At 39.1% G+C, this 16150-nt stretch overlaps 1 protein-coding gene and 1 long non-coding RNA gene across 2 annotated transcripts in view; one reads left to right on the forward strand and one right to left on the reverse strand.

Annotated features, from left to right (window-relative positions):
• The window catches only part of CCSER1 (coiled-coil serine rich protein 1), a 1844507-nt gene that overhangs the window by 76325 nt on the left and 1752032 nt on the right, over nt 1–16150 (reverse strand). The gene's annotated exons all lie outside the window — the stretch shown is intronic.
• On the forward strand, nt 1674–2962 carry LOC109303891. The gene is made up of 2 exons (XR_002099256.1): nt 1674–1819; nt 2925–2962. It is a non-coding gene; the product is annotated as an uncharacterized LOC109303891 (long non-coding RNA).

Here is a 16150-nt window from a genome sequence, read left to right on the forward strand (position 1 = left end):
GCCCTGGCTGGGCAAGCAGCAGCAGGGCTGAGCCCCCACTCCAAGCGCTGCTGTGCCTGCATGCCACACCTAGTAGACTGCCTGTTTAGTCTATGGCTGAATCCCCAAATCAGCCAAATCTTTTCCAAAGCTTTTTAAAAACAATTTGGAGGCTTTGAATCAATTTGGAACTTTTAATTTGTCTCCCGATTCGATTCAGATTTGGAGATTCAGTCCCCAAATCAGGCCGAATCTGCTCCGAATCGAATCAGCTACTAAAGCTTCACACAGCCCTACTAGATAGCAATCTTTGCCAAAACCAAGTAGAAATAATCCACGTATCTCTGCAGATTTGAGCATGACATAAAGGAACACAATGATATAAGGTGAAGAAACAGTAACATGAAATGTTTTCCAGAGAAGTGTTTGTCAGAATTTTAAACTTTTTTTTAAAGACATCTTTTGTCTGCATTTTTGTTGCAGCTCAGAATATAAAGCTTTGACAATAGCAGTCTCATCATACTAGTAAGACCCATCATTTCTGCTGAAATGTTTCTGCTTAGCAAAACTGAATTTCCACCTTCAAGGGCACAGAAAAATATTGCCATAGAGACCACCTATTTTTAGAAAGAACTATCAAATGTGCATCTAGTACTTTGTACTCTCTTTCTTGATCAGCATAGCTGTGATGAATAACACTTTGGCAGGGAGAAGGGCAGCATTACTGGTGAGTGAATTTTGAAATGAAAACAAACAGAAAACAAAGTATGTGTACAGAAGTTCTGAAGACAGTATGCAGTAGGTTGCATGTGTGTGTGTGTGTGGGGAGGGGGGTTCATTTTAATTCTAGTGGTTACTTTCTTTAGTCTAATCACCATTGTGGACAATGTCAGTTTTTGTCAATTGTATGGAACTCTGGTTTGACTTGGCAATCATACATCAAATCCCATTTTGGTTCACTGAAGTTGAATATTAACATTATCCTAATGGGGGAAATGGAAAACTGTAACACCAGATAGCACTTGTTGAATGCTTCAGGTTAAACTAAAGTGATTTCTATTACTGTCTTCTGATGGGGCGGGGGGGAAGGGGCACGTTAGTTTCTGGTTCCTCTGGAGTTGATTTTTCCATCAAATCTGGCACATACTGTATACCTCCATTGTACAGTGATTTAACAAAAAACATATGGATAATATTACAATACCAATAGTTACCTGAGACAAGTACATTTTGTATAATAAGAAATCATTGAGTACCTAACCTGTGTTTTGCCTCCAAAACATCAGACAATTTAGCCCTGGCAACATTACACATAGAACACGAGAACTCAGAATACTCAGAATTGTCCTCAAAATAAATAGGAACTACAGGTGCAGGATAAAAGAAAACAGGAGTGGAAGAGAATGTTAAAAGACAATGAAATGGGCATGGAAGAAGAGGTACCCAGAGGGAAAGGAAGAATAATGATTTGAGGTTACAGGAAAATGGATGCAGAATAGTAAGCTAAAAAGAGGAGAAGCAATGCAGTAGAAAAATTGTGGTAGGAACAATAATAGGAAGGAATAGTAATAGAACAGTGCTTAATCTTGTAATTAAGGCACTGGAACACAAGATAGGACATCCATATTCAAATCTGGATATTGCCAAAGATGCCCTAATATGATCTTGAACGAGTTCTTTAATCTTTATGTGTCTGTACAACAAAGCTGATTTTTGGTCTGTCTTACCTTTTTAGATTTGCAGTTTTTAGGGTAGAAAGACAGTTTTTACATTTCATATGTACAGTGCCTGAAACAATGGAGACTCAGCCTCAGTTGGAACTGCATATATTTATGTCAGGGTAAGTAATCCTTTGAATGCATGTGTGTGACTAAGATTGGGTTCATTGCTCAGCTATTTTTAATGGAGGAGGACATGAAAGATCAAGTTTCTAGAGCTTTTTCTTTTCTTTTCTTTCCTATAAGGAATGGCTGCAGCCCCATGGGGTTGTAGTCATAGGAGTCTAGTCACTCACTCTTGTCACAATCTGACCTTATGATGAGTATTGATTAGTATATGCCACTTGAGTTAGCTTAGTGCTCCAATTATCTTCTCTGGTTTATTGCCTGATCAAAACTGATTTGCATAATTGCTATATGTTGGTTTTGGATGAATAGTAGTTCTTCACCATATACACAATAAAATGTAATGATGTGCATTTTCAACTGCCCCCATTTCTTTCAAGCCAAGAGCACTGAAGGAGCTAAGAATAAATGGTACACACTATTGAAAGGTTGGAAAAGAACTCAGAAAATTATTTTCACATTTTATTCACCTAATAGAACTATGACACGTACTAAATGCCAACTGTGCTGTTTGATTGGTCTGAATACCAAAGGCTTTTTAAAGATTCATACACTGATGAATAAAATCCTCTGATTCTATTAGAACATCATATTTGTAAAAAAATTCTTCTCTTCCACATTTTACATTTTTATCACCAACATCTCTGCCCTGTTAACTTCCTTTTCTTGCCAAGGGATAAAAATATTAAAGGGTACATCATTTTCCTGACCCATAGCAACATCTATCTGCATTACCACTACCACTACTGTAATTTTTTGTCTACAGCCCAAAATTAGTTCAAAATTGCTGCATTCAAAGCTTGGATCACTTACTGTCATGTCTGTCTACAAGTCTTTGAACATATTATCTACTTATGTTTAGGCTTAATTTCCCCAAATTGATATTTATGCCACCCTCACATGCTACTTCTTCTACAATCAGATTCTGAGACCTTTAGCTATGCTTTAGTCCTAAAGTTATACAGAATGTTATTATGTTAGATGGAATCATTTGTATTTGTATCATTTGTACTTAGTATGAGTAAAGGTTCTAGGCCCTGCTCCTCTATATCCATCACTTCATGTATATGTAATGCTTATAAATATCAATTATTTTTACAGGTCTTTGCTAGATTCCAGGCAGAACGGTGTCAAAAGGGGAAAATCATTTTACCATTTCAACAACACTGGTACTCTAAAATCAACAACTCTTAACAAGTATGTCTAAGATCAGAGCACCTTATTGTCATTTGAATTCTCAGTAGCATATTTTACGCGATGCCTCCATATTTGAGATTTAACAAATTGACAATTCTTGAAATAAAAGAACAGTTGAACTCTAGTAATTCTGAACATGTTCAGAACAGAGGCCAAATTAGACTTCTATTACTCCACTGTGGATCAGGGGTAATAAGTTAATGAATCCGATGAATCCCCACACATGCATTCTCCATGGGACAAACAGCAGTGACACAAGTATGTTCCTGGGCATGCCCTTGCAAGTGAGCTGTGGTGCATGGCAAAGTACCCTGGATGGGGTAGGGGAGGCTGGGGCCAACACCTGGGCTGGCTGCAGCAGCCTTATCTGGGGACCTGGGGGTCTCCTGGGGTAGCCGTGGTGGTGATCTGGGCACACAGAACCTAGACAGCAGCCAGAGCATGGCTCTGGCCAGCCATGCTCCCCTTCTGGTAGCACACGCTCCTGCCACATGCTCCGTGCTGTATTTTTAGTGGTTTTTCTTTCCCACTGGTATCCCCTGGTATCAAAAAAACCCATTGTGCTGCAAATTAGCAGCACAGAGAAAGCATGCACATGCACTGCGTGTGGTTTGTGGTGTTGCAAACTGCATGTGCATGCTCATGGGGACATGTTCAATGGAGTTAATCCAGATGTATGCAGAAGTACCAGATCTCAGAACTGGAACCACAGAGATTCTATGGGTTTCCGCCTTCCTCTGAGGTAATATTTGAGAAGGAGAGTCTAACCATAATTTATACTTAACTTCTGCTTAATCAAGCCAAACAGCCAAAGTTACTTTTGCCCTGGTTTTCATAGGGATTCTCACTGTTTCTACAATCCTTTGCATCTGGTGGATGGCTCATAGATTAGGCAAAAGTGAAGAGAGACAGAAACAGGAAATACCAAATAGAACTGAACACTACAAAGGATGTGTTTAGGGTGTGTCTACACATGACATTAGTGTGCAGCAATAAACCAAATCGATCCAGACCATGCCATGACAAGAAATGTAAAACCTGCCAATATATCTCCACAACCCCCACAATTCTTACACCCTACAACAGAACCATCAGCATTCCTGGATCTTATATCTGCACTTACAAAAATGTAATATATCTCATCCGCTACACTAAATGCCCAGATGGAAAATACATAGGAGAGACCAAACAACAACCAAACAACAACTGCGCACACTGGAAATCTTTCAGAGACAAGAATACCCAATTACCTGTGGGGGCACATTTCTCACAAGAAAACTACTCTCTCTCTCTGATCGCTCAGTTCTAACCCTCAAAGAGAATTTACAAAACACCTTTCATATACAAGCCTATGAACTTCACTTCATCAACCTCCTGGGTACAAAAAATCATGGACTAAATATAGACATTGGATTTATGACACAATATAACTTGCCAGACATCTGACTCCCCAGGTATCTCTCCACTATTTAGCAGCTACTTTCATTCCCCTCCCCTACCCACCAGCCTGTCTCTAACCCACTGACTCCTCAATTTACATCTTCACTGACTGGTTTTATTGCATGCATACCAGCCTCTGGCTTCTTTACTAATCATTCCATCCAGGAAGAGCACACACCAACTGCAGATGTTTCCTCGGCCTGATGAAGAGTATTTATACCCGACAGCTTTCAAAGAAGAATTGTTCCAACTATTTGAGTTGGTCTAATAAAAGATACCAGATTTGCCCAAAGAACCTTGTCTGCCTATGTCCTTAAACCAACATGGCTACAACCTATACCCCTGTATAGGGGTAGCAATAAACTGTGTAGCAATAAGCTTCACAGTTTATTGCTCCTGGAAAGCAACCTAGGTATGCTGTTTACATATATGTCCTGATTGCAGCACATTCAGCTGGGTTGCAGCAGCCCAGCTTCCAGGGGCCCAAGGGGTCAGCCTGCCAGCCTGGGGCTACTCTGGCTAGGCTCAATGTGCTATGGATGGGTTGGGTAGGTCACAAGCATACTTCAGCATGGGGCTAGCCAGCAGGCAGTCCCACACTGAAGCACCCTCAAACCCCAGCCAGCTGCTGTGCATGAAAAAACTCTGCAGAGTTTATTAGTTTTGTGTGCCCTAATAGGAGGTGCATATGTAGCAACTGAGATGTTTATGTGTGATTAATTAGTCAATTGCACAGTAAACATCTTGTGTAGATGCACCCATAACATATTCACATTATTCTTGCTAAATTAGTAGTTTACCAGTAATGTATCACTACTTCATTTCACAAAATACCAAGTTTAGCAAGTTAAAATCAATAATTTAAGCCTTAAGTTTTTTAAAGAAAAAAATAATTAACCTGCCAGCCCAAATGATCCAGTAACACAGGAATTTGTCCAGTTTTTAATTATGTCTACTTTGGGAGTTTTTGTTCTACAATCAAATCCCAAAGCAAGGATTTTCCATGACTACTGAGGTAGCCCCATTCTAATACCATATAGCCATTTGTCACCCCAGGCTAGAACTTTCAACCTGATTATGTGCTGTGAGCTTCATATCTCCATCCCCCACCCCCGCTCCTGAGCTCAAGCCACCTGCACTTTTCTTACTGCAGATACCTACCCCGTCTTCAGCAAAGGTAAGTGGAGGCACCAGACAGCAGCAGCAGGGACTGCTGAGGGCAGCTCACATGGCAGATGGTGGCAACAGGTGGGCAGCTCAGCACAGCTGCATGCTGCCTGATCCTTTGTGCTGCCTCAGGCTGGGTTGGACCTTCCTGGTCTAGATCCAACCTCTTTGTGAGATTGTCATAAATTGCCAGTCCCTGACATATAGGGTACATGGGGGGAAAGACCCGCTCATGTGAGGTGAAGAATCATACATTTTATTAAAAAGCTAAGTGCATTAAAAAGTATGAGAAATATATTAGCTTCCAGGCTGTTTTCGTTCTTTATTTTAATTTTGGGGTAATGGATGCTTCTCAACTTGTATCTTACTATGAGAGGAGATTAGATGGAAATGCTGTTTAATGAAGCACTGCTTATTTTTCCCCTCTGCCATTTTTTACATGACACAAATGGAGAGCAGGCATATTGTACCTCTTTAAACAGTCCAGGGATTTCCATTGTTTAGGTCTGCTCAAGCAGTTTATTCTTATTAGACTGCAAAGAAGACTCATTAGGAGTTTTTGATGCTGAATTAATTTGCTTCCTTTTCTTTGCTGTGTGTCACCTATGAAATCTCTTGAAAAAAAACTGAGCAGAATGCAGTTTGTTTTCAGCATCTTTTTGCTTTTAATGGATTGTTTGTGAAAGTTCTTTTCACAGGAAATGAGGACAATGGGAGATTTTTTCTGTTTTATAAATGAGTTGTAGTTAATGCTAGAGGTTAAACTACAAAATATATAATATGATAGGAACTGCAACATTATCATTTAAAAAACACACATTATTATACCATTTAAAAAATTCTATTAATAATATGCCATGAAATATATTCCCTTGAGATATGGTTAAAAAAATCTTCCTCTTCTTGTTAGGGGAAGAGAACCCAGTAGCAAAAACAAGTAAGCAAATTATTTTTAATCTATAGATAAATTTGCTGATTGTTTTGGCATGCAGAAAGATGGCAAGGTCTATTATTTAGGACTTTTTCAGCTTTTCAGCTGAAACCACCAGATTTTTCCCCCTCAAGGAAAATGAAAAACAGTACTCAGTCAGCTCTGACAGTAATAACTCATGTCAACAATGTTTCTTGTCAACACTGATCTGGGCTTGCAACCACAAGATAAAGTTCTATTGGCACAGAACTGTGATACTTGAAACATTGGCTGTGAAAGCTGAGATACAAACTGGCTGGCTCTGTGAGGGAGAGGCACAAAGTCAGAATATATCAAAAGTGCTTCAGGACTGATAACATGTGTACTATTCATGACAATAAAATAATAACGCTGCAGATAAGAGTCTGAAAGAAACAACTGTATTCTATCTGTGCTGAACAAAAGTGCAGAGGAAGCAAACATTTTATTTGTGTAGTGAAAATATTAATGGCTCTGAGGTCAAAGAACTAAGCACCTTTGCATCTGTAGATTTCAGCTTGTCAATGCCACGTGTGCCTTAGCATGCAGCTTTTAATATCCTGCAGACAACATGTCTTAAGGCACCTGCTGGCAAGGTGTCTTTGGTTTTAGAGTTTATTCAAAATATTCATTTTTAACTGCACCTTCTTCATTGTGTGTATTCTGTACAATATAATGTTTACCTTGGGAGATTAAGGCTTTCATTCAGATTGGAGGGGAGTTACAATGTGTTGGGCAGATTGAACAAACTGCCAGCTTCACAACTGTATGCAGCAACTGTGACCAGCCAAGAAGTTTGGGTTTTGCCCTTGGCAAAATCTCATTTGTCATGACTGAGTTTTGCAAAAAGTCACCCTTCATTCTGAGTTAGAAGCTTATAGGAATATGGAACATTTCACACTTTCAAAGCTTCCTCCATTACCTGGAACTCACGCATGAGAATAATGATCTCCTTTTCCTTTAATAATCCCTGGCCTTCTCTAAGCAATCAGGGGTTAAAAAGGGCAGCAATAAAATAAAAAAGCACTGCAAGCTCTGTGCTGGAAACTGAGAGTATACTGGATGCAATATTGCTAAAACGTTTACAAAAACCTTCACTACATTACTGAGAACCTTCCTTTCATGAAGCATTTCATTTTCAATAATGCTTCATGCTACTGACTCCTGACCCCTCTGGAGCATTTTTGCTACTGGATTAGTTGTTGGCAGATGTAAACTTTTTCTGTATTTACATAGTATTTATATTGTGTCTTTATATTGCACTCCCATAAGGGAGTACAATATAAAGTTGAGAGACTTCCACGTGTCTACACCTGCGTCTAGATGATGCTCTCAGGACAATAACAACCACATAGGGAGTACAATATAATCCATAGATAAATTTATATCTTTATTCCAGAATTCCACTATAAGGGCACATCTGCACAAGGTATTTACTGAAGAGCTGCCTAATTAGCTCTGCAGTAAATGTCTCTGTGTCTACACGTGCACCCCTATTAGGGCACACAAAACTAATAAACTCCAGAGCAGACTTGCTCTGAAGTTTTTTCGTGCACAGCAGCACACATGCAGATGCTGCCTGCCTGGCTGGCTGGAACACAAGGGTGCTTCAGTGTGGGGCTGCCTGCCAGCTAGCCCCTCACTGAAGCAGCCTCATGCCCCAGCCAGCCCCTACACAGCACACTGACCCTAGTCAGTTCAACCCTAGGCTCAATGTGCTGTACATGAATAAACTCTGGAGCAATATACTCTGGAGACTTTTGCTCCCAGATGCAGCATGCCCAGGAGCAAAAACTCCAGAGCAATAAGCCTCAGTATTTATTTGTGCACATTAATTGCATATGTAGTCATGTCCTAACTTAAACCACGCCTTCAATTTTTACATCATATTATTCCCCATGGAAAGCTTTACCATGAAGTGCACCCATAGCCCTACCTCTCAGCTCTTTCTACCTCCCTTAGAACTACAGTCCCCTTGGGATTTATCCATACACATAGCTACAAGCAGTACCAAATTCTCCTTCTAACCTAGAATTCTCCTTCTAATCAAGACTCCAGTGATGTATCCTCTCAGAAGCCTTAATTCAGGAACCATCTGCCATCAAATACCAGAAATGGGAATCCTGTACAAGAAAACCCAGAGTCCCATGAATCCCCCTTGTTTCCCACTGTAGATCTTCCTCCTCACCTAGAGGTGAAGGTGGTAATAGAAGCAGTGAAAGTAGAGTAGGCAGGATGCCTGGGAGACTTAGAAGTCCTGCAAGCAAAGATAATATAACTATGCATTTAAATCAATTACAACAAAGATTACCATTTGGTTATTGAATACTGACCAATTAGAAGCAATTACCTATGGTATGCTACATTCATTTTGAAATTTACATTTGCAATTTTTGAGTTACCAAAAGACATGGAGAACCAGATTCTCTATGGGCACAAACTGATATAACTTTATTGACTTGAGTGATGCTTCATCAGTTTGTGATAGAAGAGGATCTGATTGTTATTGTCCTGAGAGCTTCATCTATAGGTTGCAGATATAGACACGTGGAAGTCTCTCATCTTTAATTGTTCCAAAGAGGATTTTTGTCAGGTTTTATAATGAACTCATACCATGCTGTGATAAAACAGTGGGTGTTTTTTCAGTGCTCTCTTTCTACCTATCCAACAGCAATACAATCAATAAAGCTGACTATTATGCCTCAGCATCTTGAGCTGAGGAGCTCCTTAGCAACCTGAAACATACAGTGGTGGCAGTATTCCACGTATAGGATATATATCTTACTCCCTTCCCATAATTTGCAAGAGACAACAAATCACACTATACTGCTTTGATGTTAAGTGTTTCAAATGTTTCTAGCAGTCTAAAAACATGACAAAGTGGTTGATATGGATATTAACTTCAATGGAAAATCTGCCAGTTTCAGTCAATGGAAAAGACCCCAAAGAATGAAGGATGATGAGAACTTTCTGTAAAAGATATTACAACTATTCACATGCCCAGAAATTCAACTTTGTACACCACTTAATCCTCTAATGCAGGTCTGAAGTGGTACATTAGGTCAGGTGACCATTCCTAGACTTCAACTAATTTCAGCCAGAGAGCTCAGATGTAAGCTAATTTTTAGCTGGATGTGGAATTCTTAGTTGTGCTGGGAACTGGAAATAGGATTATTATTGCTATTTTCTTCATTTAAAAGAAACTCCCTGAAGCCATTGTCTTATTTTAGATCCACAGAAACATGTTTTAATTCTCTTCCCATCTTGGGTGCAAACTATTATGCTACCTTATGAAGTCAAACAATGAAAAGGAAATGTTACAATGAAAAGCAGTTAATTTTATCTATGAAGATCACAATGCTAAGTATTAGTTTAATTTATTGAGAGAGTATGTTTACTGCAAGTATTTCTGGAATTCCCTTGGTTTCTATAAAAATGATACTAGTTTCTCTTTTAAAATCCAGCGTAACTGAAGAAGATAAAGAATTCATCCGGTAGATATGGTTATCTGCAGTGTCTTATGTACATTTTTTAAGTAAAAAAATGTCCTCCTTCCTTTCTTTTTGAGTATAGCATTTTAATTCTCTAAACTGAGGTGAGCATGTGTATGAGAGATTCTCTGTCTCTTTCTCACTAGCCAGTGACAAAAATCCAAAGGAGAAGATTCATCATACTCACAAGCTCCATAAAGAGGTGGATGCCATCTATGATCTGATACATTTTATGTCATGAACACTGAAGATGATATAGTCAAGCTGTTAAGGTTACCTCAGTTCTCTTCTTGAGGTGAGATAATACCTAACTACTTTTCTTTAGAGCTGACAAAAATCACTTGCAATCAGAAGAGTAGTTCAATTTGCACAGGGCTTTTTAATACTGACAAATAAAAGGAATAGAGGCTAAAACTGGAGGCTAATGCTTCAGAATTCTTACTTGGAATAAAAGAATAGATGAAAGAATTTTGGTCACCTTCCAGGAAACTCTTCGTGTGTATAAGCCCACTGAATCCTAAGTCTTGTTCTTCAGTTACATACATACTCTGTGGTCTGGTGAGTTGGGACATCAGTGAATGGCATAAATATGTCACTGGTTAGGTTTGTTCTTACAACTCAGACAACTGCTCCTTTGTAAAACAGCTGTGATCTGCTGAACACCATTTTTATTATGGGCTTAACACAGCAGACTTCAAAATTACTTTAAGTAGTGCCTCATCACATACCCACATTGTAAAATTAGACACTTTTTAAATACCATACCACTGGTCTACAATAACATTTATATACTGTGCTATCCTGATGCCTTTATTCTTATTTCTGTCTTTCATTTTAGGGTTTACCCAAGGAAAGAGTGTTTTGGGTTTTTGCTTTTCTTTTAACAAACCATGCTGAAACACTAAAAGCATTTACTTTTCTATTTCTTGAAACACAGATACAATACTATACCAATACAATTAATATTTTTCCTATTCATGATGATCAGTAGGTCTACACTTATTTGGGAATTGTTTTTGTAACTATAGAACTATAGAAGAAACTTCAGTAGAAGCAATAACCTTTTGCCTTTATTTGAATGTGTACACTTACTTGTTTATTTCAGTTGTGCTCTTTACAATGATTGTCATTATATAAAGAAAAAGGAATAATGACAAAAAATACAGGATACACCTACTGATATTATGTACCAAAGCAGGGAATTATCCCTGTGGGTGGACTCTGCAACAGTATATATTTCACACATACCAAGAAGGACAAGCTGTCAAATTGCAGGAATCTAGTGTAAAAGTGTAAAAGTATACTTTGCAATATATACAGTACAGTAGTGTACAAGTACTAGTAATTATCACAGGTCTTGAAATAATGATTGTATGTTATGAAATTACAATAAACAGTGCACTTAGTGATAGATGAGTGTTCTATGTAATCACTGAGAAACTGTATCTGCAGAAAATTAAATACAGAAAGTGTTACATTTAATTTAAAAACAACAACTATTGAGCTAAATCTGAGGTTCTGCATATTCAATCTGCAAGTGGTTAGCCATGGATTCAGCCATCTGCAGCCTCTCTACAAAGAAAACTTCACTAAAGTGCTAATAAAAATCACACTCCCATCTTTCTGCAAGAACATAACTCTCCTATTCCTCAGTCAAAACAAAAACACTTCACAAGAAAACTAAAATTTGGTCCTTTCAGAAAACTAAGATTCGATGGCTTTGATTATACATGGTTGACTTGGGAATGCCTTTAAACAGCTGGAACAATTTGCCCTTATAAAATCAAACATAGGATTGAGAGCCACTATATGCCAAGTTTCAACTTTAGACTTGCAGCCATTTTTTAATAATGAAGAAAGTGTTCTCTTACCACGCAATCCTTTCACTAAAAATAGCTTGAACATTTTTGATGGGCACATTTAAGAAGAAAAGAAAAAAGTATGGTGGTAACAGACCTACATGTTATGGGAATCATACAGGAGTTGGAAGTCATGACAAGAAAGACTCATATGAAATTTGAGAGAGACAGCTGATATAAGTATATTTGAGTGGTATCCGTCTTACAAGCATTTTAGATACTCAACCAAAGGAAAAAGTGGAAATGAAAACCAGGTGTCAAAAAAATTAGATGGATAGAAAGCAGGATGGGGTTCAAGAAAGGAAAATGTGCCTGTGCTTATCAGAGTACGTGCACTGTATGTGGAAAGGGTATGTATATATATGCTGGGTGCAAGTACTAAACTTAATGTACAGTAACGACAGCACATCAATGAATGTGATGCACCCACTGATTAAAAAAGGAGTGTCATGGAACAAGAGTACTGTATTTACTTGGATACAATATGAGGTTTTTTCCCACCTAACTGGCAAAGGGAAAAAAGCCCCTCATCTTATAATTGCATACAAGGAAATCTCACTAAATACACTGTCTGTCTATCACTAAACCGCTGCCAAAAGCAGCATGTACTCAGTAATGGAAACCAACTATGAACTTGATTAAATTCAGTGAACACTAAGAATGTGTATAAAACACATAGCCCATATTGGGCAAACATGTTGATGGGAACCTTTTTTTTTTGGCTCTGAAACAAATGGCCAGGTATTACCTGCAGGTACTACAATAGCAGGTTAGCACCAGGAGGGCCAGAGCCAGCCCTGACACCTTTCCCTTGGTGCCAAAAATGCTACAGTTCATATGCTTATGGGAACTGTTCTTATTATACAAAACAACTAAAAGAAAATACATTAAAACAACCTCCAACTACAACAATACTTTGTTCTTATTACACCCCTTTTCACTATTAACATACTAACCTCTCCCAAAAATCCCCAACCCAGGGAGGAGTAATAACTTTCACTCTGTCTCTTTGTTCTTTTGGAAGAAACACCACCATGCTTCTTTCCTCCACCTTTGCTCTGCCTTCTCCTTCCCCACCTCATCCACATCTTGATCCACATAGTATTTCAATTCATATATTGCCAACTCCAAACCCTCTCTTTTGGTGAAAGCCAGTCCCTTGACCAGCAGTAGGTTTCTCATCTTTCATATTGCTACTGTTGCCCAAAGTAATATGGTTCTCAGTCTCTGTCTCCAGTCCTCTGGGCATTAATCCATACAATATCATTTCATAAATTAAGTCACAGTTCATATCAATCATACTCAAAATTTGGCATACCCCCTCCCATATCCCTAGCACAAAAGGGCAGTCTCAAAATACATGCAGTACAGACTCTTCAGCCCCACATCCCTCTCTCAGGCATGCCACTGATCTTACCAACCCCCATGTATGCTAAATGCCCCTCAAAGGAAAAATATTCCATATCGTCATCCATATGCTATCTGTATGGTCTCTTTTCATTCTATTATCTATTACTTCTTTCCACAAATTTGCCATCTTTCCATCAGGTCCTTAACTATTGTTATCTTATCTTGTTTTCTTATTGTATTAATCACCTTCTGACAGTCTAAAAATCCCTGTAATACCACTCCCTCAAATTTATTTACCCTTAAGGAGCTCTCCACCTTTGCACAGTGGGTCGGCGGCCACACCCATGGCTTTTTCCAATCTCTCCCATATACGCCCCACCTTCTTAATGTTCTTTTTGCCACGTAACAGGAAAAACATGCAGTCTTCCTCATGCCCTCCACTGTCCCTATACAGAAAGTATAAATAAAGATTTCCAAATCTGGCATTCCCCAGCCTCCTAATTCCATGGCACTGTACAGCTCCATAATCCATGTATAATTTACATTTAACTTCTTATCCTCCTAATATCTTCACACCACTTATCAGCATGAATTCTGTGTGCCAATGGCTCCATCACACACACAAAAAGATAGGGGGACAGCAGACATCCCTGTCTTACCCCTGTTTGTATAGGGAATGCTTTGCTCAAATAACCATTTACCAGTACTTGATTTCTTACTTTCCTATATACTACTTTGACCCATCCAATCAACTTCACCAGGAACCCCATTCTCTGCAAAACTTCCAACATGAAATTTATGAAATTCCAAACTCCCCTATTTCCCCACCCTCCACTGCCAAAATGTTTCCTAGAATTCCACTGGAAATCTGTCTCTTCCTGGTGCTTTCCATCTCTTGCAAGCTTTAAGCAGCATTCCACCTCTTCTATACTTAATTTCTGCTCTAGGGTTTATTTCTCTCCATCCTCTATTCCTTGTTTATCCTGTCAAGGAACACCTTTATTTTAACTCCATCCACTCCTTTTGTACAGCTCTTTATAAAACTCTACCACTGCATTCGGTACCTTTGCACTCTCTTGTATTCAGATTCCTTCTTCAGCTCTCACTGCTTCCAGTTCTGTCTTTTCCTCAATTTCACTGAAAAAAATATTTACACCATCCTTCCCCTTTCTTTACCCATAGTGCTCTGGTCAGAAAAATTCTCTAATATTTTCCTTTTAAAGCATTCTTCAGTCCATTGATTTATGTCTTCTAGTTCATCTTTCACTTGTACTTCTCTTACTGCCACTTCTAATAAATCCTGCTTCCTTGCCTGCAGTTCTTCTAGCTCTTCCACCCTCTTCTTCACTTCTCTTCAACAAATATTTCTGAAAAAATTTCTTGCTCTTCTCTTTATCATTGTCCACTGCCCAGATGCTTTTGTAGTATCTCTTCGGAGTCCTCCATGCTTTATATAGTTCCACATAATCTTAACAGGTCTTTTCATCTTATAATAATTGAACATTTAACTTCCAAATCCCTTTTCCCCTACCTTCACTTTTTTCTAAACTCACTTCCATTCTTAGCATCCAGTAATCACTGAAGGTCACATCTAAGATTTCCATCCTTCCAATCCCTAGCCTATTTGACATTAATACAAAATCAAACCTCGACCCTGTCTTCCACTTAGCTCCAGCCTTATAATCACCTCCTCACTGCCCATACATCCTATAAACCACCTTATTTTATTATGTTAATCAGTACTTTTGAAGAGCTGTCTACCACTCCTTCCCCTTCATCCTCTTTCTTATCCCTCTTTGTGATAATGCAATTCTAATCCCCCACCAGAATTTCCTGCCTACCACCACCTACATACACCTCTAACTTCTTAAAAAAGGGGCAATCCTTCCTTCGCTTTCAGGCAGCATGTTTGCATAAAAATCTCTAACACTTTCTTTTCAAACTCCACCAGCATCCATTGCGGTCTCCTTTCCACAATCACTTACATTTGCCACACTTCCACTTCCTCAGCCATGAACAAAAACAAGAGTCCAATGGTTCTGTTTACATCTGACCCTGCTCACAACCATGGTCCCCATTCCCATCTCTTTATAAAATGCTTGTACTCCCTCTCCCATGGGATTCCACACCTTTGCAGACATATTTTGTCAGCTTTAACTCCACTCAATATTGGCATGATCTTATCCCACCTCTTCTTCAAAAAGGTTATATATTCCACATCCCCTCTGGGTAAACTGTGCCAGTGTTTTACTACCCTCCTAGTGGGAAAGCTTTTCCTATATCCAACCTAAATTTCCCTTCCTGCAACTTGAAGCCATTAGCTCCTTGTCACCAATGAGAACCATCTAGCTCCATCCTCTTTGGAACCATCCTTCAGGTAGTTAAAGGCTGCTATCAAATCCCTGCTTCAGTTTTCTCTTCTGCAAACTAAATGATCCCAGTTACCTCCTCCTATCCTCAGAAGTCACATGCCCAAGCCCCCTAACCATTTTCACTGCCCTCCACTGGACTCTCTCCAACTTGTCCACATTCCTTCTGTAGTGAGGCAGGGGGCACAAAACTGAACACAGTACTCCAGATGTGGTCTCACCAATGCTGAATAGAGTGGAATAATTACTTCCCTTGATCTGCTGGCAATGCTCCTAGTACTGCAGCCCAGTATGCTGTTAACCTTCTTGGCAATAATGGGCGCATCTACATGTGCACTTAAGCATGACTAAATTTAATGCACATTAAGCTATTAACGCATTAAGCAATTTTTGGCAGGTGTCTACATGTGCAGAGACTTGGCATTAAGTTAGTGCCAAGTCTCTGCAGTCCTGCCATGTGTCCCTAATGACTGGGCAGAACCAGCACTAAAGGTAGTGCCAGGTT

Source organism: Gavialis gangeticus, unplaced genomic scaffold, assembly GCF_001723915.1.
Source record: "Gavialis gangeticus isolate Ggan-Ray unplaced genomic scaffold, GavGan_comp1, whole genome shotgun sequence".
Classification (NCBI taxonomy): Eukaryota; Metazoa; Chordata; order Crocodylia; family Gavialidae; genus Gavialis; species Gavialis gangeticus.